General features: G+C 47.5%; 1 long non-coding RNA gene, 3 other non-coding genes and 1 pseudogene across 5 annotated transcripts in view; 2 read left to right on the top strand and 3 right to left on the bottom strand.

Moving 5' to 3' along the window:
• The window catches only part of LOC135362226 (uncharacterized), a 34,249-nt gene extending 13,153 nt beyond the window's left edge, over positions 1–21,096 (top strand). For both annotated transcript variants that reach the window (XR_010406704.1, XR_010406703.1), the window contains 2 exons: positions 8,203–8,307; positions 20,340–21,096. This is a non-coding gene — a long non-coding RNA (uncharacterized LOC135362226). The remainder of the gene's footprint in view (positions 1–8,202; positions 8,308–20,339) is intronic.
• LOC123836208 (U1 spliceosomal RNA) lies at positions 3,123–3,301 on the top strand (annotated as a pseudogene).
• TRNAY-AUA (transfer RNA tyrosine (anticodon AUA)) lies at positions 6,337–6,408 on the bottom strand. The gene has a single exon. It is a non-coding gene; the product is annotated as a tRNA-Tyr (tRNA).
• TRNAC-GCA (transfer RNA cysteine (anticodon GCA)) lies at positions 7,993–8,064 on the bottom strand. Its single transcript has one exon. It is a non-coding gene; the product is annotated as a tRNA-Cys (tRNA).
• On the bottom strand, positions 19,798–19,869 carry TRNAC-GCA (transfer RNA cysteine (anticodon GCA)). The gene has a single exon. It is a non-coding gene; the product is annotated as a tRNA-Cys (tRNA).
• Positions 21,097–26,781: the final 5,685 nt, after the last annotated feature.

Raw genomic sequence — 26,781 nt, 5'->3', positions numbered from 1 at the left:
TTACCACTCTTTCTTTTTTAACCTGCATCAGTATTTCCTTGGTGAGAATGCCTAGAAGTAGACCCTAATTTATATAATCATTTTAAAAAATTTAGTCAAAAGATTTAAAACATATAATGGTATAAAGAATCCTGCAGAGGAATTTCCATGTTCCTTAATGAAGAAGGTAATTTGAACCAATCTTTCCTATGAGGACAAATAAAAAAGCTGGGAAAATATTACAAACATCTCATCAAAAGCCTCAGAGGGCCAACTAGTTAGATAGGAAATACAAAGTGGAGATTCAGAACAAATGGGAAACAGAAAGATAAAGCTCCACATGAGAGGCTGCTTTGGCCCTGACCATGGTTTTCAGTCCAAGAGAGGCAGCGGAGAGGCTAAGTGAATTTCTGGAAGTCTCTCAGGACCAGGGGGATAGAAGTCAGAATTCTGGGCCCACCTAGAATAGGGACACAGGTAAAACCAACTCTGGCTTTGGGCTAGGACCCTGAGGAGGAAGGGTGAACTGAGCAAAAACAGTCCCTGAAAGAATTTGGGGCTGGTCTTTGTGACATCTGGATGGTCCAGAAAACTCAAGCCTTGAAATTATATTAAGATATCCTTACTGCTAGAGCCACTCACATACCCGGAAAAAGCAAATGAAGGATACTATCATCTCCACCTGGCTTCAGATTAGTTCTACAAATACATTTTTTAATACAGTGTACAATATGTAGTCAGGAATAACTATGTACACAATGAGGCAAAAACCACCAATGAAAATCAATAGAAACAACAGACCACAGAACTAAACACAGGGATTTTTTGTATTAGAACTGCCAGAAACACACTGTAAAAATAAACAATGCTTGCTGTTTTCAAGAAGATAAGGGACAAGCTTGAAAATTTCAGTAGGAAGCTGGAAAGCATAAGAAGTAACTAAGAAGATGTGAAAAGAGAACAAAGAAATTTTGTATCTAAAAGTCAATAACTAAAATTAAAAATTCAATGAGTATGTCCATGTTATAGTCAGTGAATGATTTCAGCCAAAGAGAAAATTGGTGAATTAGAACATTGGGATGAAAAAGCATCCATTATAAAGCATGCAGACAAAAGCACAGCAAACACAGAATAGAGAGTAACAAATCTAGAGGATACAGTAGGGAGGTCTAGTGTACATTTAAATGGACTCCTGGAAGAGAAAATGAGAGAATGAAGTAGAGGCAATATTTGAGGAGACAAAGGCTAAGACTATTTTGCAACTTAGGAAAGACATTAATGCTGACATTCAAGAACCCCAGTGAATCTCAAACGTAAGAAACAAAATTAAATCCATACCCAGAGTTACTGTAGTAAAACTGCAGAAAATCACAGACAAGAAACTCAAAAGCATCATAAAAAGAAAACACATTATTTTCAATGAGGTCCAATGAGATTGACAACTGAGTTTTCTAGAGTAACAATGAAAACCAGAAGGCAGTGGAATTGCATCCACTGAAATACTGTTAACATAAAATTCTGTACTCAGGTAAAATATCCTTCAGGAGTGAAGGTAAAATAAAGATAATTTCAGACAAATAAAAACTGAAATAACTCATCCATAGCATGCATGCACTCAAGGAAATTCTAAAAGGTATATTCTAAGCAGCAGGGAAATGATTTGGATGGAAGGACAGATGTAGTAAGGAAGACAGAGGCCAAGAAATAGTAAATATCTGAATAAATTTAAGTGAACATTGTATAAAAAATAACAATAATGAGGTTGACACAACTTATGGAATAATGTAAAAGACAAAAACTGCATATAAGTTGGGAGGAAAGTAAGTGCAGTTGAAAGTATTCTAAGGGGAGTCTGGGTGGCTCAGTCTCTAAGCATCTGCCTTCGGCTCAGGTCATGGTCCCAGGGTCCTGGGATTGAGCCCTGCATCAGGCTCCCTGCTCAGCGGGAAGCTTGCTTCTCCCTCCCCCACCCCCCTGCTTGTGTTCCCTCTCTCGCTGTGTCTCTCTCCGTCAAATAAATAATTTTAAAAAAAGTATTCTAAGATGCTGGGGCACCTGGGTGGCTCACTTGGTTAAGCGGCTGCTTTTGGCTTGAGTCCTGATCCCAGGGTCTTGGGATTGAACCCCACATTGGGCTCCTTGCTCAGTGGGGAGCCTGCTTCTTCCTCTGCCTGCCGCTCCCCCCTGCTTGTGCTTGCTCTTCCCCGCCCCGTGTCAAATAAATAAATAAAATCTTAAAAAAATTGTAAACAAAAAAAAATTTTTTTAAGTATTCTAAGGTGTTTGTATTACCTGTGCAGAAGATAAATCCACTGGTTAACCACAGACTTTGAGAAATAACTATGCATATGGAGTTTGTAGCATAATCACTAAAATAGAAGAAATAGCATTTATATTTTTCAAACCAGTAGGGAAAAATAATAGCATTATAAAAATCTCAGTCAAAAAAAAAAAAAAAAGGGAGAAAGAGAGAAAAACATAAATAAGCACTATAAATTGAAAGCATAAAATAAGGTAGACTTGAATACAAATACATCAGCAATTACACTAAAAGTAAATAAATTAAATGCCCCAGTTTAAAAGACAGAGATTATCATACTGGGGTTAAAAACCAACCAACTATATTCTATTTACAAAAGACATCATCTAAAATTTGGGATACAGAAAGATTGAAAAGTAAAAGGATGAAAAAATAAATGACTGGCAACACATTAACAAAAAGAAAGCAGGTGTAACTTACTATCAGACAAAATAGTCTTTAAAACATGAAATATTACTAGAGATAAAAAGATAAATTATTAATAACCAAAGGCTGAATTTAACAGGAAGATGTAAAAATTCCTGATTTTTGTGCTTCTAGTAATATAGCTTCAAAATATGCAAGGCAAAAACTTGACAGAATAACAAAGAGAAATAAACATACCTAGAATTAGAGTGGAAAATTTTTATAAACCTTTTTCATTAATTAACAGAAGGGACAAAAACATTATGAATAAATAAAAAATTTTAGTTTCTTTCCCCTCTAGGTTTATTGAGATACAATTGACAAATAGAATTGTAATATATTTAAAGTGTACAATGTATGATATGATTTACATATACATTGTGAAATGATTACCAAAATCAAGTCAATTAACACACCCATACTTACTTGGCAGGGGAGATACCATGATCATGAAGGTGGTTTTTCCAGGGTGAGGCTCATTCATTGCAGTCCGGATGTGCTGACCCCTGTGATTTCCCCAAATGTGGGAAACTCGACTGCTTAATTTGTGGTAGAGGGGACTGAAAAAAAAAGTTAATTAACATACCATCACCCCACATAGTTACTTGTGTGTGTGTGTGTGTGTATGCTTAAGATCTACTCTCATAGCAACTTTCAAGTTTACAATACAGTATTATTAACTATAGTGTCCATGATGTACATTAGATCTCTGGAACTTATTCACCTTATAACTGAGTTTCTACCCTTTGACCAATATCCCCCCATTTCTTCCACCCCTCAGCCCCTGGCAATGACCAATCCGCTCTCTGTTTCTGGATTTGACTTAAAAAAAATTTTTTTTCACATATAAGTGATACCATACGGTATTTACCTTTTTTTGGGGCAGGGGCGTTCCTGGCTTATTTTGCTTAATACAGTGCCCACCAGTTTCATCCATGTTGTTACCGATGGCAGGACTTCCTTCTTTCTAATGGCTGAATAATATTCCACTGTGTGTGTGTGTATGTGTGACATTTTCTTCATCTATTCATCCATTGATGGACATTAAATCAGCATTTAGAGAAATACTTGTAGCTTTGAGCAATATGCTGGAAAAGAAGAATAGAAATAAACTAAAAATCCATCTCAAGAAGTTAGAAAAACTGGATAAAAGAACACTATGAGAGAAGAAAGAAAAGAGCAGAAATTAATGAAATAGAAAACAAACACACAATAGACAGGATTAACAAAGCCAAAAGTTGGTTTTTGAAAAGAAAAGATTGACTAACCTTTCATGAAACTGATAGGAAAAATAAACAGAAACAAATAAACCTATATCAGAAATTAAAAAGCAAAACTGCAGATTCTTTAGACTTTAAAATAATGATTATTTAACATTATGAAAAACAATATACAAAAAATTTAAAAATCTAACAAACATGAACAAAGAACTTAAACTGTGTGGCAGACATGATTTTATGTACTTTAAAAATGTTAATTTTTATTTTATTAATGTTAATTTAATTTTCATAACATCTCCATGAATGAGGCATTATCACTGTGCTCATTTCTATAATCATGCCCTTTTTATATATGGCAAAACTGAGGCTAAGGGAGTTAATCGATTTCACTAAGTCCACTCAGAGCCCAGAATTTGAACCCACATATTATGTGTTAAGCGTCCAAAGACTTTGCTACTATGCTATGCTGAAATTGAGCAAGAACTTAAAAAATACAACTTAATAAAGCTGACACACACACAAAAATAGAAAAGCTGAATAGTCCTCTAAGTTTTAAGTAGTTACTTTATTCAAACTGTTATTTGAAACTTTTTCACAAAAATTTCAGGTAAGATGGTTTTACTGGTGAGTTTTGTCTCATCCTTAAATAAGCAGTAACTATTTTTACATAAAAATCTAAGAATAGAAAAGATATATACATTCTATAACTCTTTTTACGAGATTAGCACAATCTTGATACCAAAACCTAACAAGGACAGTATAAAGAATGCATAGGCCAATCTCACTCATAAACATAGGTACGAAAAATTAAATTATTATCTAACAGAATTGACAAATGTATATATCTGATATATATATATAGGATAGGACTTCATGACTAAGTTGGATTTATATCTGAAATCCAAAGTATGTTTAATTTTATAAAAAGCAATAAGTGTAATTCACCATGTAAGTAGACTAAAAGAGGAAAAATCATATGATTATCTCAATAGATGCAAAAAGGGGGTTTGATAAAATTTCACATCCATGATAAATTTTTTTTTTGCACACTAGAAATTGAAGAAAAATTCCTTAATTTGATAAAGATCACTTAGAAAAAGTATAGTTCACGATATGTACTTAATGGTAAAATGTTGAGAGCTTTTCATTTGAAATCAGAATGAGTCAAGATATTTACTATTAACACCCTTATTCAACATTACACTTGAGGTCCTAATCGGTACAATAAGGTAAGAAAAATCTTAAGGCCTGGAACAAGGGAAATAAAACTTGTAAAATACTTAGGCGGTATGAGCATATACATAAGAAATTGAAAAGAATCAACAAAGAAATTATTAGAATTAATGAGTGTTTAGCAAGACTACCAGCATATACCCTGCATTCTTTTATCCCCTTTTGCCTGGCAAAATCACAACTTTTGAAAGGATACACTAGAAATTTCTGCTTTCAAATCTTAAAGTTCTAATGTTAATATTTTTATCCTCCTCACAAATTACATAAAGATACTTTAACTCTTATCACTCTGTTCCTTGTATGTTATTGTTAACCAGTATTTTAGTTTTATCTTTTTTTTTTTTAAAGATTTTATTTATTTGACAGAGAGAGACACAGCGAGAGAGGGAACACAAGCAGGGGGAGTGGGAGAGGGAGAAGCAGGCTTCCCACGGAGCAGGGAGCCCCATGCGGGGCTTGATCCCAGGACCCTGGGATCATGACCTGAGCCAAAGGCAGACGCTTAACGACTGAGCCACCCAGGCGCCCCAGTTTTATCTTTTTAAAAAAACTTTATAAATTATGCATTAGCATTGTGTTATATGGTCAATGATTTTTTAAGATTTATTTACATATCTTATATTTTCTTTTTTCAACATTCCTTTTTTTGTCTCAGATCTCCCATTTTGGGATCACTTCTCTTTTCTCTAAAGTATATATTTAAAATTTGCTTTAGTGAGAGTTTGTTGGCAGTAAACTCTTTCAGCTTTTGTCTGTTCTTGAAGAATAGTTTGGCTGGGAATAGAATTCAAAGCTGACTGTGATTTCCTCTCAACATATGGAATGTGTTATTGTACTGCTTTCTGGCTTCCTTAGCAACTGTTGGTAAGTCATACAGCAGTTGAAATATTGTCCTTTTATAGATGATCTCAGATTTCCTTCTGGCTTCCTTCAAAGGACAGAGTCCTCACCCTCAGCCAGGAGACCAAGTACACACTGGTGAGTGCAGGGACCAGGTGAGGGGAGTGTGGGGAGATCAGAGGAGGGGACAAACACACCACCTGAGCAGAGCTGCCGGCTTGGGTGTGATCTCTGCTTCTTCACCCTTTGCAAGAAAACTCAGAACCCAGATTCAGCAAGAGGAGAGGAAATTGGAACTTCTTTACCACCACCACCACCACCGCTGGTGGCTAAAATGCCAGGGGGCACCCAGATTTGAACTGGGGACCTCTTGATCTATAGTCAAATGCTCTACCCTTGAGCTATACCCCCTGCTATACCAGTGAGATCCAATTAATACCCTTTCCCTGTGCAGCCACACCCAGAACTCCCGCCCCGGATGGCCCCTTCAGCACGGAGGCTGAGTTGCAGGACCTGCTTTACTGCTAACTCATTTCCCTGCTTTAGAAGAAGCGGCAGCAGGTTGCTTTCTCCCCCAGCTGGGCAACCTCTCCATCTTCAGGTCCTGTGCGAGAGCAACTTGGGAAGCATTCCCTGACAGCTGGAAGGATCTGTCGTAACATCTGTATTGTGGTTTTTGTGCTGAGCACCTGAACACAGACTCAGAATGCCCAGAATGCGCACCACTTGAAGGGTAGAAGACACACGGACTGGTGGTGGGTCGGAGCCCTCCACACAATGCTACACCCTCGGATGCAGCCAGAGCCCTCTCTCATCGCCTCAGCTCTCCCCGTAGTCAACCCTTAAACTGCTGGGTGAGATGAGCCACCTGAAGAAATGACTGTCCCTAGGCTCCAAGTCCCCCTTTCTGGGCTCTGCCCTGTGATGCTGGCTCTGGGACTCTGTAAACCACGCTTATCCTTTGCCGGGTGGCTTCCCGGTTGGTCCCCCGTAGGGCTCTGGGAGGGAGACGGGAAGGTGGGAGCCGGACCAGGCACCTGTTCTGCCTGTGGTGGTTCCTGTCGGGGTCACCTAGCAGCCACAGCCCGTCCCAGGAGCAGCCGTGATTGCCACCTGCAGTTTGGTGCTCGCAGGACCCACCTTGCCACGGCTTTTCGGGGACACCAATGCCTCCTTAGGGAACCGAGGCCAGGATCTGCAGAGAATCCCCCCACGCCCGTGAGACTTCCCAAGTTCCTCCTCCTCTCTTTGTTCCCCCGGCCCCGGAGCCCGAGCCGCTTCTTACAGCTACCACCTCCGTGAAACTCAGTCCCTCCTTTTCGTCTGTCAGTTCTCCACGTTCTGGTTGTTGTGGGTCGGATCTCCAAAAAGATCTGCTGAAATCTTTCCCTTGGTACCGCAGGATGCGACCTTACTTGGATGGGGCCATGGGGGAGACAGCGAGCTGGGGTGAGGTCACGGTGGAGAGGATCGGGGCACAGTATGACCGGGTCCTGGTAGGAAGAGGAGAGACACACACAGGGAGACGACAACCAGGGAGGACCCTCCTCTTCAGAGAGGGTGTGCCCTGCCCCAACCCCTTGATTTCCGCCTCGGGGCCCCAGAGCGGTGCGCCAATACCTTTCTGTTGTTTTAAGCACCAGCTTGTGGTACTTTGTTACAGCAGCTTTAGGAAACTGATACACTCGTTAGCGATGATTTATATTAAATTCTCTGCTAAAATAACGGAGGCAGCTTTTGCCTCTGGACTGGACCCTGGATGATGCTGAAATTGGGACCATTGCGGCTCTGGGGAAACAGACCCTCAAAAAGGACATTTGGGATGGATTCGGCCTTGTCCTTGGTCTTCAAGGCGGTGCTGAGTCTATGGAATGACCGTAAGTGTGCTGGTTCGTAGGCTCAAGCCAGCCTCGTCCTGTCTGGGGTACTAGAGGACAGTGACTATTCAACTCAATTTTGTCATTTCAGGTGAAGGAGGAAAAAGCAGGTTCTTGAAGGGGGCACCTGGATTTGAACCAGGGACCTCTTGATCTGCAGTCAAATGCTCTACCACTGAGCTATACCCCCTCCTGTTAAAGAAGGTGTAATTAATAAACTTACACTTCCACACACAGGCTGCTCATTCGGACTCACTACAGAACTGCTAGGTCTGGGCAACTATAAACGCAGCCTCTCATGCCATAACTATCTTCCTTTTCCAAAAAGGCACCATCCCTTCTCGGCACCAGCTTGGAAGATCCCTGAAGTTTCCATCTGAGACCACAACGTCTGTACCTGGCTTGGTATTCCGGCAGAAAGTGAAGCCCCGGGGTAAGGTGCTGCCCACTGAACGATGACTAGAATGTTCATTGTCAGCTTCTCCATGTTAGTCCTGCACGAATTTACCTTTTGATATAAGCGAATTGATCCTTTCTAGTTTGTGATTTGGGGGCGGTGTCGGGATGGCGTCGGGATGGTGCCTTGAGTGTTTGGGACAGATGCGGGGCGTGTGCTGGTTCTGGTGGAAACAGACTGGCCCCCAGCGCTGGGTGCTGGCGGTGGGTGTGGGTGTTTCTTCAGCACGCCAGGTCTGCAGCTTGGCTTGGGGCATTGTTCCTAGAAAGCTTGCCTGGAGTCTCCTTTCCCCCTCCTCTTTCCTGGTGAGATATATATTTGTAATAAACGTTTGAGGCTCCATCTGGCTTCCGTTGCTGGACCCAAGGGCTCTGACTGCCACAGCGAGCTAAATCCTGAAGTGCCTTATGTTCCACGCTGCTGACAAATGCATCTCCAAGGGGGATGAAGTCGAGCAAAGCTTTTCCAACTTTCTGCAGCGAAGGATCAGCTTTATTTTTATTTTCCAAAATTCTGTCATGGCTCAATAATAGTGCATCAGACTTGCGGACTTTGAGACCCCCCCCACTGCCCCCCCCCCCCCCCGCCAACACCAGAGTGGCTAACGTCAGATTGTTGTAGAATTTCTAAGCATTGACAGAGAGCTCATGGACGACACTTTGAATGGCACCAGGCTCGTGCTTGCTTTCGCGACGTATTTACTGAAGGGCACCAGGCTCGAGGACATGCTGACCATGAACTCCTCCGGAATAGAGGGATGACTTTACTATCTGTTGAGATAGACATGCAAGCCCTCTGTAGAACTACCTTTTCCAACCAGCAGGCGAGTCATACTCCACCAGTTAGAAACTGCATTCAGTTAAAGAATGCAGAAATGACCAGAAATGAGAGTGCTGTTGTGCAGGGGGTGGGGTGGGGGTGGGGGCAGACCCGCTCACTACTGTACTGTGCATTTCTAGTGGGAAAGACAGAAAGTTCCTGGGGGTGCTTACAGGCAAGGAAGTAGCCAAATGCACATGGGCCCTGAGCTCTCTTTATTCCACAGAGAGGTGGGCTTGGACCAGGTGGAGCTGGGTGCCCCACAAAACGTGCACCTGTAGAAGGATCTTTCCTTGCACTGCTATACATTGTCACAGGGTGAGCTAGGAAGACCTCAGGAGCGCCCAGTTGACTGTAACAGTGGGAGTTTCATGGTCAAGGAAGTAGCCTTCTTAGAAGAGCCTCCTTCTAATGAGTAACTCAGACCTACTGAGCTAGGTCCTTGATACTTCGTAGTTGATGGGGAAAGGACAGGAGCCTTCTGACTCATGTTGATTTGTGGTGTAAACACATCTCCTTTGTGGTGTAAACAAGCTAGATACACATGCCTTTCTTTTGCAAAGGGTGTGTGCGGATGAGCAGACCTGGACTGGCATGGCCACTCCAGGGTGTCTTTAGGGACACAGGTTCCTTTTAGCTCTCTGGTCAGCCTTTCTTGAAATGTGGATCCTATCCTCAAGGTTGACCCATGGTCCAAGGTGGCAGCTGGTACTCCAGCCATCACATCTGTGCTCCAAGTAGGAAGCAGGAGTAAAGGCCAAAAAAAGGACATGTCGTGTTTGTCCTTCTCTGAAGTTTTCCCAGAAGTCTTGTCCAATGACTGCATCTTATCCCTCTTTGCCTCCCCTAGCCAAAGAGAGGCCAGGAAATGTGGTCTTTAGGGTGGGCATAACTGCTCTATAAAATCAGGGTTCTGTTACTAAGGAAGAGGGAAGAATGTATATTGGGTAGTTAACTGGTGAGCTCTGCCCCCTCCACACACACATGCACACACACACACGCTCACATGCACACTCACACATGTATACATATGTGTGTGTTGCACAGTTTCTACTCTTTTTTTTTTTTTTGTAAAGGGGTAAAATGTGGCTAGTTAAACATAACTGCAGGGTACTATGTAACTGGTGGAGTTGTATAATGCACAATCTGTGCATCTGTACCTGGCTGCCCTGTCAATAACCATCTCTCCAGTGTTCCATCTGTAAAGACCTATCATATGAATGTCTGCTGTTTCTCAGAGCTAATGAGATATTGCACTCCGTTGATAAATAGGTATGTTTCCACTCCTGTTTGATTACCAGGAAGCTCAGAGATGAGTTTTATATTCAGCAATAGTAGCTTCTCCTAACCTGGGCTCTCAGGAATAATTATTTACCTCCTCTCTGAATGTTCAGTCCTTGCCTTTTTTCCCCTTTCAATTTAAAAAATTGTGGTAAACAATACATAACATAAAACGTGTTGCCTTAACCATGTTTAAGTGTACAATTCAGCGGCATTAAGTATACTCATATGGCTGTGCAACCATCTGTCTCCTGACCTTTTTCATCTTCCCAAACTGAAACCCTGTCCCTGTTCATCAATAACTGCCCATCCCCCAGCCCCCGACATCCCCCCTTCTGCTTTCTGTCGCCATAATTTTAACAACCTCATATAGTCAGCCCTGTTTATACTTGTTTGATCAGTTGGACTTTTATGTATCTTTTATTGCGAGCTGCCTCGGATTCAATTTTTTTTTGAAGCAAGCTTGGTATAAACAAATAAAATCAGGATGGTAATAATTAGGCACAAGGGAAACACTGAGAAAGCCTAGGGCAGGTTTCCTCTATCCCTTCAGGAAATGAGTATGGCTGACATAAACATGACACACTCAGTCTTCACTACTTGTTGGAAAGCTAGATTCCGGGAGGCTGGGCCTAGGGGTAGCAAGGAGCTGTCCTTCCACTGGAATGAAAGGTCCTCCACATAGAGGCATCAGGATTTGAACTGGCAACCTGTTGGTTTGCAATCAAGTGCTCTACCCCTGAGCTATACCCCCACCTCCCTCTGTCCTTTTAATAAGATACTTCCATAATTCCAGTCTTTGCCAAGCTGTGCTCCCACGGTGGGCCTCCTGGGGAGCTGCCTGAGCGCCTTCTCCGGGCACGCAGCTCCACACCCGTCAGAAGCTGCTCTCCACCTCCCGCCCGCGCACCTGTGTCCGCGTGAACACTCCTCTTCCCAGGTGATGCCGGTGATGATGATGCCGGTAGTGATTACCGGGTACCGGAGGGATCCTACCCATTCCCTCCACATCTAAGATGCTTGCTTTCTTTTTCTGCCTCTCCCGCTCTGTTTTGCTTTCCTTTCCCAGGGACTAAGACCTGGGACTGATCAGAGGCTTTCTCCGGGCTTACCCCAGGGGAGGCACCCGGCCTCTGGCAGGCAGAGAAAGCTGCAGCCCCAAACTGTGGGGGGAGGGGAGTGGGCAAGGACCAGCCCAGGTGTTGGCAGGCGGGAGGGCCCGGGGTTGGGCATGGGGTGCTTGCTCTCAAAGAGCCCCTGCTCGACGGTGATGCATTTCTAATATTGAGCCATCATTGCATTTCTGTTGAATCTTTCTTGGGTACTATTGGATAGAATTTTCTGCTCCTATTGAGATGATTCTGAAGTGAGATTGGCCTTCCCTGGTACAGGAGGATGGGTCCCTGCTCGAGGGTCTACTAGTAGCTGCTCCCTGTGCTAGACCCTCCAAACAAGCTCTCGGGTCCGTCTGTAGAGGATGTAGGCAGTCAAGCTCCCAAGACTCCAGACACAAGCAGATGAGGTGCTGTACTCGGCAGTCCGCCTTTCTTTAAAAAAAAAAGAGTCAAGAGTGTTGGAAAGTGGATGATTTTTTTCCAGGATTATGAACAACACTTCGATGAACATAAGCACACGTGTTGCCCACTTCTCCTGATTTCCCTACGATGGCTTCCTCAAAGTGAAATGTCAGCCTCAGGACGTGGCTCAGCGACGTGGCCCTCCCAGCGGCTGTCACGCGTCCCCCCCTCACGTCCCTCCCCTGTGGTCCCCCCAGGTCTCAACACAGACTCTGCCCCTCAGCAGGGTGCTAACAATCCGCTTCGGAACGGGGTCTGCTAATCCCCAACCGGCACAACCTCAGTGTGGTCGTCCCAGTATGGAGCTCGGCTCCCAGACCCACATGCCAGACCCCCGAATGCAAAGAGGCCCCCTGATCTGACCCGGCTCTCAACACCTCCCCAGTCCGCCTCTCAATACAGGTCCAGTAAGCCGGAACGCCCTCCAGGTTCCCCCGGAAACCAAATTAGCTGTCAGAAGGTTGCTTAGTGAGGCTGCAATCAGAGCAAATGGAATCGAATGTTCTTGAGGGTTTTCTGCTCAGGCCACAGAAGTTGTTCATGAATTATTCCCATTCCAAAGTACTGTCCCTTCTCTGGAGGCCAGAATACTCACACCCACCAGAGTGGGCATCTCAGTGTGTCCTCGGCTGCCCCTACTAGGTGGCTGAGTCCTGTCACCCCGTGTCCTGAATGCATGCTCCCCTTCCCCGCCTCGTGTCTCCACTCTCCGACCTGCTAAGTGTGTTCGAGTCTTGGTTCACAAACGGAGGGCTAGAGGATACGTCACTTCATTTTTCTACAAAACAGCTTGATCTCTCTTTTGTGTTCCATCCTGCTGAATGACAGAAATTGAATGACTCAACTCTGGGGTTCCCCACAACTTCCCCTGTGCTGTGCCTAAGTTCTGAAGGGGCTTTCGGAGTACCGCAGCTGTCGGGGAGGGTGGGCGTCTAGTCTGCCACCTGGTCTTGACCCCACTGTGAGCACTGGGACCTTCTGATCCCATGCTGGTCCTTTCTGCATCTTCTGCTTCGCTCCCTGGTACTTGCCACCATGCCCATGTGGCCCTTCTATGCTGGGATGCAGTTGGCTGTAAGTGCCAGTCTGTATGGTCTGAATCCCCCAGCGCCCAGATGGCTGGAATGTGAAAGCTGAGCATTGACAGTTTGCATTGACAGGCTCATCCCTTCCCCCTGGTATTAAGGACGCAAGCTCTCCCTGGCTGGCTGGCTGGCTGGGGGGCAGGGGCTGGGGTGGGATAGGAGCCAGAGGCGCAGGAAATCTTAGTTACCATCTCCACTATGACCGGCCGCACCTGAACTGCAGGAAGACTCAGCTGCCTGTCTCCCCTCCACTGACTCCAGGACCCTCCATCCTTACAAGACAGCTCTCGCAGGGGCCTTCCTGCGAGTCAGCGTTGAACGTTTTCTGTGAATTGTCACCTTGAGTCTTCACGTCCACCCCTGAGCTGGGCACGATTATTATCCCCAAGTTGCAGATGAAGAAACTAAGGCTTAGAGAAATTCAGGAGCCCAGACAGTCTAACTCTGGGACTAAAGCTTGTGGACCATGTTGCAAGTTCTAACGCACAGAGTGAATCGGGTCTCTGCGTGGCAGGACTAGATGAAACACCAGCCAGTTCCTTACTGTGTGCTTTCTCTTCTGAAATATTTGAGAGATAACAGCGCGTTGCCCGATACTGTAGGCTATTAGGCTATGATGCAGTTAGTGAGGTCATAGCTCCCTTTTACCGATATTCCCGTCTCAAGAAGTCCCTTTGAGTGCGCCTGCTCAAAAACACGTCTCTCGGGGTCACTTCTGCTGATGGCCAATCCCATCTGTTGCGTGCTGATTCTAGTTTCATGTTCACGGGGCAATATTATCTTCACGTTTTAGGGGTATCACCAGCCCGCGTATAAACCAAAGTGGGCGTGTCTTAGGAGCTGGAGGGAAGCACTACCCCCCCACCCCCCAAACCTCTGGGCAAGTTGAGTCATTTCGCCAATCCCTGAGGTGAGAGCCCAGCTGGCTGGAGGAACACCAAGCAGCCAGAACTCATCGCCTCGTCCATCCACTCGTGACCTCACCCTGTGTTGCTGGTGATGCTCCTGATGCCGCCAATGAGCCCGAAACCATAGTAACTGGTTCTGTGGGCATGCTTCTTTGTTTCTCCTTGCTTTTCAATGAAGTTGCCTTAGAAGTCAGCCTTTCTCCATGGTGTTAAGGGGAATACAGAGAGTTGTCCTCACACATGGATGCACGGCTGATTAATGTAAGATACAAACCCTCATCAGAACCAGAAAACAAAAATAGTATTTTTTTTTTTAATTGGGGAGTGTAATTTCCTTCTGTTATACTTAAGAATACTTATCTATGGGAAAGGGATTTTTAATTTTTTTATTATGGAAAATCTCAAATATATACAAAAGTAGTGGCATCCGTCATTCAGTTATTGGTCAGGGTTCTCCACAGAGACAGAGACACAGAAGCAACAGAGGGGATGGTGGTGGAGGGAGAGAGGGGTTTATGATAAGGAATTGGTTCCTGTGATTGTGGAGGCTGAGACGTCCCATGATCGCGCACCTGCAAACTACAGACCCAGGGAGGCTGGTGATGTGGTTCTAGTCCAAGCCTCCCGTCCTGAGAACCGGAGAGCTGCTGATGTAAGTTCTAGTCTGGGGCAGGAGAAGCCGATGTCCCAGCTCAAATAGGGAGAGAATGATTTGCCCCACCTCTGCCTTTTCCTTCTATTCAGGCCCCCAATGGATTGGATGATGCCCATCGGCATTGGGGAGGGCAATTGGCTTCACTTAGGTTTTACTGATCCAAATGCTAATCTCATCTGGAAATACCTCACAAGCACACCCCAAAATAATGTTTATCTAAATATCTATGTGCCCTGTGATCAGTCAAGTTGACATGTAAAATTAACCATCATATTTTCAACATGGCCAAGCTCGTTAGAGATAGAGGCTTGACCAGAGTTCAACCTTTGGCAAGAAGATGTCACTGGAAGGACCGTGTACTTCCTTTGTATAAGGATGCTCCTCATGTCTGCTTGTTTCTCTTTTTGTGGAATTGGGACTAAGTGGTGTGTTGAGGGGTTGTTAACCTCGTCAATTTCCCCATCAAACATTTATCTCACGGCTTTAGCAGGCATTGGTGATACTCGCTTACATCTCTTATGTCATTAGGAGCTGCAAATGGTTTTATTCCCATCCTCTACCTCATTAGCTCAAATTCTTGTATAAGGAAAGATATCCTTTACCAGCTATTTGGTTCTGTTGGAGTATAGTTAATAGCAAAGGTATAGAACAAATGCTTGATTCTTTCCTTTTATTTATGAATTTTCAGAATAATGAATCCATGCCTTAGCAACCTCCAGATTTGACCAATGAGAGCTTTAAAAATATATACATATCCTCATGGATTGATGGATTTTTAAATGCATGTTTTCTGTGTTTCAATTAATTACACTAATTTTTCTTTTTGATCCTCAAATAGTCCCACCTTTGGCCACTGGGCACTTGTTTAATTTGGCTCCTATGTCCACTTATCATGCTTCTACTAGTCTTTGAGAATTTCTGTGTGGGTGAGTGTGAGGGTGTGTGTTTGCACAAGCAAAATGAAATTGCCAGGCTGGGTGGGCTGCCTTTAGTAGGCATCAAGCCCCATCACACAGATGGACTTGTATTTGTCTGCAAGGTGGAGGAAGGTGAGCCGCACAGGGGAAGGGTTGGCCGGAGCCTCCGGAGCATGATGGGAAGGACAGGTAGAGAACACAGAGTCTTGGGAGAGAACTCCAGCAGAACCGGGGAGCGCCAAGGGCTCAGGCCTTAGAGGGGGGAAGCCCCGCAGGAGCTGCTTGCCTGGAAGAGGCCGGAGCCGACCTGGCTGAGGATGGGCCTCAGTGCAGATTGTCCACACTGGGGATTCTGGCAAAACACAGCAGAAAGGGGGAGGACATTCAAACAGACCCATGCTGGATTCCCCACCAGTCTTGGTGGGTGAGACCTTATATGATATATTTTCAAATTGTATATTTTATTTTAAAAAGATAAACACTGGGCGCCTGGGTGGCTCAGTTGGTTGAGCAACTGCCTTCGGCTCAGGTCATGATCCTGGAGTCCCGGGATCGAGTCCCGCATCGAGTCCCGCATCGGGCTCCCTGCTCGGCGGGGAGTCTGCTTCTCCCTCTGACCCTCCTCCCTCTCATGCTCTCTGTCTCTCATTCTCTCTCTCGCAAATAAATAAAAAAAATAAATAAATGAAAAATAAAAATAAAATACATAAAAAATAAAAAGATAAACACTGAACTCACAGAACTCATATGATACAGTGTTCAAAAGGTACAAAAAATATGCTGTTGGAAGCAATTGTCGCTCAGGAGGTGAATGGATAAACTGTGGCGCATCCAGACAAAGGTATATTATTCAGCGCCGAAAAGAAACGAGCTCACGAGCCAGGAAAAGATGTGGAGAAAGCTTAAATGCCTATTACTAAGTGAAGAAGCCAATCTGAAAAGGCTGTATACTGCATGGCTTCCCGAAAAAGGCAAAACTATGGAGATGGTAAAAAGCTCAGTGGTCGCCAGGGGTTTTGGGGGTGAGAAGAGAGATCAACAGGCAGAAGATTTTTAGCGGGGGGTGAAGGTACTCTGCATGATACTGTAATCATGAATGCGTGTCATTGTACATTTGTCCAAGCCCACGGGTGATTATGATGTGCATCACAGTCGCAAACGTACCATGCTGGTGGGGGGTGTTCATAGTGGGGGCGGCTGGGGGTGGGTGGAACGCAGGGGTATATGGGAAATTCCTGTACCTTCCTCTCAATTTTGCTGTAAACCTAAAACTAAAAAAATAAAATCTTTTTTTAAAAAGATTTTATTTATTTGAGAGCAAGAGAGCGAGAGCGAGCGAGCACGAGCAGGGTGAGGGGCAGAGGGAGAAGCAGGGTGTCCGCTGAGCAGGGGGCCCAATGTGGTGCTGGATCCCGGGACTCCAGGATCATGACCTGAGCCAGAGGCAGACACTTAACTGACTGAGCCACACAGGCGCCCCTAAAATTTTTTTAATTTAAAGATTTTATTTATTTGAGAGAGAGAGAGAGAGACAGAGACAGAGAGCATGAGCAGGGAGGAGGGACAGAGAGAGAGGGAGAAGCAGGTTGCCCGCCGAGCAAGGAGTCCCATGGGGGCCTCCATCCCGGGACCCTGGGATCATATCCTAGGACCCTGGGATCATGACCTAAGCCAAAGGCAGACACTTAACCAAGTAAGCCACCCAGGTGCCCCCTAAAAAAATAAAATCTCAAGAATAAATAAATAGATTTAAAGAATAAAATGTGAAAAAGGTACGCAGTCAAAATTCTCCCTCTTCCTCATCTGACAAACCTCCCTCTTCTGATGCTTGGAGGAGAGCCAGATTAAGTTTCTTTTACGGTCTTCCAGTCTACATGTAGCTAATGCATAGGCTCTCTTGGACTTTATTAAGAAGAACTCACCCCTTCCCAGCCCTAGGAGAAAGGCAACCCCAGAATCAGAGACTCAAAGTCCCTGTGTGCATGCCGTGCTGTGAGCGAGACAGCAGCCGGCTGAAGGGAACTGTCGGGTAATTACAGGGGACTTCTGGATTTGAACCAGAGACCTTGCGATCTGCAGCCAAGTGCTCTAACCTCTGAGCTATGCTCCCTGCCTGAGCAAAGAGATCTTCGCATTTTGGTAGCTACACCCAAGACACCTGGGAGAACTAGACTTAATGTTTATCGAACACTTCTAATGTGCTAGAGAAACTATTCTAAGATAGATATATATATATAGAATATAGATACATATATATAGATATAGATATGATTTAAAAACCATCTTGGTGGTATTATCACCACCACCACCATCACCATCCTCGTCGAGGATGACACTGACACAGGGGATTAAAGCAACTTGTCCCAAATTACAGAGTAAGTGACAGAATGAGAGCTAGCCACCACCACTTTGCTCATACGTCATACTCATTTGCAGAGCTTTGTCTTGTAAATATTTTGGTGGAAATATTTGTCTTATAAATATTGTGTGGAAGAAATGTGCTTTGAGTGGAATGTAAAAGACAATGCCTATGAAAATCTTGTGACCAAAGTACATATTGCAATACAAAAAAAATCAGCACTAAGAATACTCTTTTTTTTTCAAGATTTTATTTTTACCTATTTGAGAGAGAGAGAATGAGAGAGAGAGAACACCTGAGAGGGGATAGGGTCAGAGGATGAAGCAGACTCCCTGCCGAGCAGGAAGCCCGATGCGGGACTCCATCCCGGGACTCCAGGACCATGACCTGAGCCGAAGGCAGTCACTTAACCAACTGAGCCACCCAGGCACCCCAAGAATACTCTTTAATTAGCACATTTTGCTCTGAGCTTACCAGTCACTCAGCACCTGTATCAGAGCATTTTCACTAAATACATTATGGGCTGCAGAGCAAATTGAAGGTGGCTGTCCGGGGACCTGGAAATCCATGGGTTTCCTGCACGTTCCCAGAGCCACCTGCCTACCGCAGTCTCTTTCTTGTAATTGGGGGAGCAGCCCACCACACTGTGGGGAGCAAAAGGAGCCTCTCTGTACTCTGACCTGCACACCCACCTACCCCCTCAAAACTGCCAGAAACCAGTGAGGCTTCCCCCGCTCAGGAGGGCCCACCATCTACAGGTGGCTGGCCCAGATGGACAGGAGCTTTAGGAGGAAAGTGCTCACCAGATTTCAAAGAGTCCAGAAGCCCCACAAAACATAAAATATCTCATTTAGAAATGTTTATATTGATTACATGTTGAAATGATAATGTTTTGGATCTATTGCACTAAAATACGGAAATCAGTTTCACCAATTGCTTTTTACTTTATATTTTTAAAAATGTCCCACCTTTGTTGAGATATAATTGACATTTAACGTTGTATTAGTTTAAGGTGCACGACATAATAATTCAGTATTTGTATATACTGTGAAATGAGCGCACAAGTCTAGTTAACATCCATTGCCTCGTATAGTTATATATTTTTTTCCTGGTGATTAGAACTTTTAAGATGTACTCTCTTAAAGATTGATGGATTGATTGATTGATTTGTTAGAAAGAGAGAGAGAGCACAAGCAGGGAGGCAGGCAGAGGGAGAAACAGGCTCCCCGCCGAGCAGGGAGCCCGATGTGGGACTCGATCCCAGGACCCTGGGATCATGACCTGAGCCGAAGGCAGACGCTTAACGACTGAGCCACCCAGGCGCCCCAAGATGCACTCTCTTAGAGGCAGCCGGGGTGCTGAGTTGGTCGGGCACTCGGCTCAGGTCATATCTCCTGTGGTGAGATCAGCTCCAGTGCAGAGTCCGCTCGGGATTCTCTCTATCCCTCTGCCCCTTCCCCTACTTTCTCTCACTCTCTAAATAAATAAATAAAATCTTTTAAAACATCTACTTTCTTAACAACTTTCCAAATACACAACACAGTATTGTTAGCTATGCCACCATCCTGTACCTTACATCCCAGGACTTAATTATGACTGGAAATTGTACCTTTTGACACTCTTCACCCACCCTTTTTTTTTACTTTACTTAATGCGGTTAGCTTGCATACCATTTCTGGGGCTGGCAAGGCTGACCTCGCCTGGGACCCCAGAGCCCAGGATGTGAGTTTCTCTCTGCTCTCTCTGGTCCTGGTTCTTGGGAGCCTGCTCTCTGCGATGCTGTGGGCAGAGGGCAAGAGAGGATGGGGGAATGGTTGCAAATCAGCTTTGCAGCCAGAACACGGGATAAAACACATGGTGCCTGCAGGGGGCACCCGGATTTGAACTAGGGACCTCTTGATCTGCAGTCAAATGCTCTACCCCTGAGCTATACCCCCAGGCATGCAAGCTTTGTCTCACGCACACTCTTCTACCCACAACCGCTGCAACTGGTCTTGCCGGCCTCTGCAGTCTCCGCGGCCTCCCCGCCTCCAGCTTCCTTTCGAACTGGCCTTTCTGCTCTGAACACCAGCTTGCTCTCTTCCCTGGAGTTAGGTGGATCGAGGGGTCAGATGCCCACAGCCGGAGGCAGCAGAGGTTCGGGGAACCTCTCCTTATCTCGACGCCAAAACCCAGGCCTCCTGGAGCCCCTCTACACGCCCTGCACGGGGTCTGAGAGCATGGGCCACCTGTTTTTTTTCCATCTAACATCTTCTCTCATCTGCCCCCCTGGGGTCCTTTCTCCCTTTTGCCCTTCTCCTCTCCCCACCCATTCCCTTGTGTCACTCAGGGCCTTCCCCTCCGCTCTCCTCTCCTAGCCGCCGAGACCTTGTGGGCCCTTACTAAATCAAGATTGTCTTCCCCCAAGCTAACTCCTGGCCTGCGCTGTGAATGGGAGACCAGGCCCAGTAAATACAACGGAATCGGTGACCCAAGCTCCGAGAACTGTGAAAATAACAGGAGCAACACTGGAGGGCTCATGGAGGGCTCGTCCTGGTAAATAAGAAGACCTCTACTAAAGCACACGACTGAAAACAGCCTGAGGACAGACAGAACGCCTGAATCCCAGACCTGGGGAACCGCCAATGTAAAGCCACAGTGTAATAAAATAATCACAAATGTTTATCCAGCCGTCATTATGTTCGGGACAATTCCATAGGGGCTGTGATTGTTACCCCCATTTTGCAGATGAGGAAACTGAGGTGCCCGGATCTTACATAAGTAATCCAACGTGCAATGATTAGTCAGTGAGCTTGCGAACCCAAGCGGTCGAGCTCGCCCACATACCTCACCTCACCATACCATCACTGCCTAATAGCAACCGTGGTCCTAAATGCACAGGGAAAGGAAAGGCCATTTATGTAAATTATGCTGGGAGAATTTAGTTGGCCATTTGGGAAAAATTATTAAAGTAGCAACTAAGCTTCTCTTTGTGTATCAAAATAAAGTCCAGGTGGATTAAAGCATGACGTATAGGGGCGCCTGGGTGGCTCAGTCCTTAAGCGTCTGCCTTCGGCTCAGGTCATGATCTCAGGGTTCTGGGATCGAGCCCCGCATCAGGCTCCCTGCTCAGCGGGAAGCCTGCTTCTCCCTCTCCCACTCCCCCTGCTTGTATTCCCTCTCTCGCCGTGTCTCTCTGTCAAATAAATAAATAAAATCTTAAAAAAAAGCATGATGTATAAATAAATAAAAGTAAATGAGTATAAATGAATATCTAACTGATTTAAGAACAGCAAGGAAAGCATTCCCATGGAAGAAATCACAACAGAAAATAGCAATAGATTTGGCTAATAAGCATTAAAAGTTTAAGTAGGTGGACAAAATCAAAAGGTTAATAGCAACTTGGGAAAATATTCTCATCATTTATGATAGACAAAATATTACAAATTAATATCCTTCACATGTAAAGAGCCCACATATAATGACAAAGGTCATCAAGGATGTGTTCAGTCTCAATAAATCAGAATAAACCTTAGTAAAACCAAAGAAATACTAATTAAAACATTATAATATTTTACATCTATCAAATTAGAAAAAAAATTTTTCTACAATAAAATGTATTACTTTCAAAATCAGAAAAACCAATAAATATTACAAATTTAAGAATATTTCCTTCTAGGGGCACCTGGGTGGCTCAGTTGTTGTCTGCCTTCGGCTCAGGTCATGATCCCAGGGTCCTGGGATCGAGCCCCGCATCGTGCTCCTTGCTCAGCGGGGAGCCTGCTTCTCCCTCTCCCACTCCCCCTGCTTGTTTTCCCTCTCTTGCTGTCTCTCTCTCTGTCAAATAAATAAAATCTTAAAAAAAAAAAAAAAAGAGTATTTCCTTCTAGGGGCTCCTGGTCGCTCAGTCGGTTAAGTGTCCAATTCCTGATTTGGGCTCAGGTCGTGATCTCAGGGTCCTGGGATCAAGCCCCATGTCGGGCTCTGTGCTGGGTGAGGAGCCTGCTTAGGATTCTCTCCCTCTGCAACCCCCCCGCCCCCCAAACACGTGTGCTCCCTCTCTCTCTCTCAAAACAAAAACAAAACTATTCCCTTCTAGTAATTATAAGCAATACAATTTCCTATTGACGTAATTAATAAGTAATTGCTTTAAGGGCGCCTGGGTGGCTCAGTTGGTTAAGCGACTGCCTTCGGCTCAGGTCATGATCCTAGAGTCCCGGGATCGAGTCCCGCATCGGGCTCCTTGCTCAGCGAGGAGTCTGCTTCTCCCTCTGACCCTCCCCACCTCATGCTTTCTCTCTCTCTCAAATAAATAAATAAAATCTTTAAAAAAAATAATAAGTAATTGCTTTAAGATCAAAAGAATCAATGGAATACTTATTTGGGAAATATGCATTATAATTAAGGTTTGTAGGAATAGTTTCTTCCATTTTGAAGATGAGGACACAGCCTCAGAAAGTTTCCAAGAGACTCAATTTTAAGACCTCCCGGGTCCAAGTCCGTGGCTATTTCCATGATACCACACTTCTTCCATCCATTTGTGGTAACGGTTGGGTAACTGGAAGAACCTGAGGGTGGGATCACTGGGGGTCTCTAAGACTTACCACCTCAGCCGCCATCTTGCCCCCCTGCGAGTTAGGAGGTGCGTCAACCTAAGATATTAATAATAGCTTGGATATGTTGAGTGTTTAGTATGCGAGGCCCTGCTCATACCTCTTCCCATTTAACCCTCCCGAGGACCCTTTGAGGTGGGTACAATTATTATCTCCTGTGAAGTAGCTAAGATGACCCCAATTTTGTAGATGAAGAAATAGAATACTAGAGGGTTTTTTTTTTTTTTAAGATTTTTATTTATTTATTTGACAGAGAGTGAGACAGAGAGAGAGGGAACACAAGCAGGGAGAGGGAGAAGCAGGCTTCCCGCCGAGCAGGGAGCCCGATACGGGGCTCGATCCCAGGACCCTGGGATCACGACCCAAGCTGAAGGCAGACGCTTAACGACTGAGCCACCCAGGCGCCCCAAAAGGGTTTTAAATAACTTTCAGTCACGCAACGAATACTTAGTAAGCACCCACTCCGTTCCAGGTTCTAGTCTAGCACCGAGCGAGGCCTCAGCAGTGAACAAGGCGAACAAGGTCTCTGCCCTGGAGGAACCTATGTTCTGAGAGGTGTGGGGTGACAGCCAAGAACACAAAGGAAGCAGATCATTGCAGATACGGAAAGCACGAGAGTCACATGGAGCGGGGTGATGTGATGGAAGATGATGGCGCGGAGTGGAGTGCTCAGGGAAGTGACAATTCGAGCCCCAGTCTGGATGATAAGCCAGTGGGTCAGATGTGGACACAGAACATTCCCGGCTGTGGGTACAGACCTGCCGGGGCTCTGAGGCAGGGACGAGCTCGGCAGGACGGGGGAGTGTGACTGCAGCAAAGGGACGGTGTGGGACAGGGGTTCAAATAGAGGGCAGCGAGGTGGGACAGGGTCAGACAGTGGCCGTTATTTCTCGTGCCACCGAGGAAAGGGCGGAGCCTCGGCTGAATGCAGACTGTCTCCGCCCATGTACCGCGGCCCCCGCCTCTGAGACCCTCTCATGGGCTCTCTGCAGGGGACTCAACCCAGGGCCTGCCGTGTCAGGCCGGTCCCATTGCAACAGGCGTCCCCGTGTCAGTCTGTAAGTCCCCTTGGCCATGAACTTAGGTTTGTTATTGTTCCTTCAGTCCATCTGGCTCCCGGCCTCATGGGGGCAACTTTCTAGTGGAGGAGGCACACCCGTCCCTCAGGAGACACACTGTCACTCAGGTACTCCTTGAGAGGTGATTGTGATGATGGCCCTGAGCCCGTACATGGGGCGGGGTGACGCGAGTCTGTGGGGCTCCGGAGGGCTTCTCCGGGGCCGTGGCATCTCCATCTCACCTTGAGGGAGAAAGGGAAGTTAGGCGGAGACGAGTGGTCCAGGAGGACCCCATGCAGTTCGGGTGGAGGCCTGAGCCAGAAGAGCAGGGAAGGCCAGGATGCCCGAGTCAGGGGAGACAGCCTCCTGTGGGTTGAAGGGGTCCCCCCAAATTCATGTGCTCCCAGGAACCTCAGAATGTGGCTTTATTTAGAAATACGGTCACTGCAGGGGCACCTGGGTGGCTCAGTCTGTTGGGCGTCTGCCTTCGGCTCAGGTCATGATCTCAGGGGCCTGGGATCGAGCCCCGCATCGGGCTCCCTGCTCAGCGGGAAGCCTGCTTCTCCCTCTCCCTCTGCCCCTCCCTGTGCTCGTTCTCTCTCCCTCTCTCAAATAAATAAATAAAATCTTTAAAAACAAAATATGCTCATTGCAGATACAATTAGTTAAATTAAGATGAGGTCATACCGGATTAGGGTGGGTCCTTAATCTAACCCGACTGTTGTCCTTATAAAAGGAGAGACACCCAGATAGAGACACAGGAGAACACCACGAAGACACACACACACACACAAGGAAGATGCCATGTGATCAGAGAGGCAGACACTGGAGTGAAGCAGACACGGAGTGAAGCGTTTATAAGCCAAGGGGTGCCAAGGATTGCTGACAGCCGCCAGAAGCTAGAAGTGAGGAACAGATTCCCCCTCAGCTTCTGGGGTGTAAAGCCACCCAGTCTGCGTTACTTTGTTAGGGCAACTCTGGGAAACTGGTACACAGCCCAGCGGAGGGCTGCAGAGCTAGGCAGGGCCTGGTGGGCCCGTCGGGACTCTGGATTTTACCCTCAGAGCAATGGCGAACCACTGCTCTGAGGGTGACAAGTAAAAGAGGACCACGGTCAAATCTCATTTTCAGAGGATCCCTCCAGGTGCTCAACGTCTCAAAGCATCCAAATCCATCGAGAGTCGGGAATCGGGCCCCACAAGGACCAGCCACGGCTCCAAGGCCCTGCCGGGTCACACGGAACCACACACGCTGTTCCTCAAATGCCAGGCGACCGTTCACCTCCCTCCCCTCCCCCGCAGGAGCCGGGCTTCCCGGTTCCCAGCCCGGCCGGCCGCCAGGTACCCGACCTCCCGATCTGCCTCCCGCAGACAAGCAGAGCCGGTGGGCATTCCGGGGGAAGGTCTGGCAACACGCATCAAAAGCCTTAAGGGGAAAAAGTCCATCCCCTGTGGCAGGGCAATTCTACCGCCTGGAAATAACTAGACCAATATTTGAACAGGTATGGAAGAACAAACAAGAAGCCCAGCCCTCGGCCGGTGCTTCTCGAGGTCCACGTCCGCGTGCTGCAGCCGTCGGCCCCCGGCCTCCCCGGGTCGAGCCTGCGGAGGGCGGGCAAAGCAAGCGCGGCCCGCGAGAGCGTCCCTGCGGCCTGCAGCTGGGGGCCGGCCCTCGGCCCGCCGCGCCCCGCGACTCCCTTCCCGCGCGCCCCTCCAGCGGCTGCGGGCCTCCGGGCCTCCGGGCCTCCGGGCGGGGTCGGTGTCTGCGCCCCCGCCGCGCGGCGAGCCCCGAGGCCTCGCCTTTGTGTTCGCGCCCGGGTCTGCACAAAGAACGGGCCCCACGAAGCTCGGGGAACGGGGCCGGGCAGGCGGGGCGCGCGAGGAGACGAGCACACGGGAAAGCGCCGGCGCCAGGCGGCGGGGGCCGCGGCTCCGGGACGCCCCCGAGGGAGACAGCCCGGGCTTCTGGGGACGGCCCCCTGGTGGGCGCGCGGCGGCCGCCCGCGCCACCACCGAGAGGCCCGCGTTCCTAGAGCGGCCGCGGGCGGCCAGGTGCGCGCGGCGGCCTCCGGGCTCCCGGCTCCGGGCTCCGGGCTCCGGCCGGCAGGGGGCAGCACGGCCGCGGCCGCCCCACGTGGCGGGGGCGCGGGCAGCGAGGCCGAGGGTCCGGCCGAGAAATTTTAAGAATTCAAGTTATTCACTATTAAATGTACAAAACGCATATATACACGTATTCAAAAGAAATCTATAGAAATAAGGTTTTTTAAAATAAAAAACTGGCTTTCCGGCAGCTCCATCAGCTCGCAGCAAGCTAGCCGCGCCGGTGCCCGTTTCCCAGGGGCGCGCTCGGGCCCGGCCTGCCGGGGAGTCGAGGAGGGCTCGGGCGGGAAGGGCCGGCGCGGGGACTGGGCGCGCGGCGCGGCGGGGCCGGGGGCCGGGGCGCGGGGGGACCGCCTCGGCCGTGCGGGGGCTGAGCGTGCGGCCGCCGAGAGCGGGACGGCGCCGCGGAGCCGGCCGACTGGAAGCGGGAGAGGCTCGGCGGCGCCGCGGGCCTGTGCAAACGGACGGACGACAAGGACAGCTCGCAGCCGGCCGCGGAAGGGTGGGAGGGCTTCCCGGCTGCCAGGCAGATGCCAACGGCCCCATCTCCCCGCAGCCCAGCTCCGCTCAGGCTTGGGCTCAGGAGGGAGGAGAGTGACCCTCCTCCCGAGGCGGGCGCAGCCCAGAGGATTCCTGTCGTTGCCCTGGGCACCCCGCGACTGCGGTGGGAGGATTGGGCAGTGACCCGGGGGCTCTACCTAATATCGAGGCTGAAATACATATCTTTGAAAGGTTTTGGCTTAGCTTTAATGAAGAAAATAGTCTGCATCCCAACCGGGCAGAGACTGGGCAGGGGCGGGGCGGGGGGGGGGGGATGGTTTACCTGTGTTCCTTCCTGCACAGAGTCACCCGTGGCTCCTTCACCCCATCACTTAACATGCATTGAGTCCCTCGCTTGGGTCAGCCCGGGGCGCTCAGGGGAGCCTAGGGGAGCCCCGAGGAGCCGGGGGACCCTCCAGGCTGCACGCAGCCATGTTGTGTGGCCGAGGGTCCTGCAGACGCCTCTTGCACCTGGATCTCCTCTTGCCGTCCCAGTGTAGGCTGTTGCTGTAAAAATAACTTTGGGGATCCTTGCAGCTTCTGACAGGGCTTTTCTGGCC

This window comes from Mirounga angustirostris, unplaced genomic scaffold (genome assembly GCF_029215605.1).
Source record: "Mirounga angustirostris isolate CCGP_5_RB_7025 unplaced genomic scaffold, mMirAng1.0.hap1 SCAF_12, whole genome shotgun sequence".
In the NCBI taxonomy this organism is placed as follows: Eukaryota; Metazoa; Chordata; class Mammalia; order Carnivora; family Phocidae; genus Mirounga; species Mirounga angustirostris.
The sequence above is the reverse complement of the archived record's forward strand: the minus strand, read 5'-3'. Positions and strand labels throughout refer to the sequence as shown.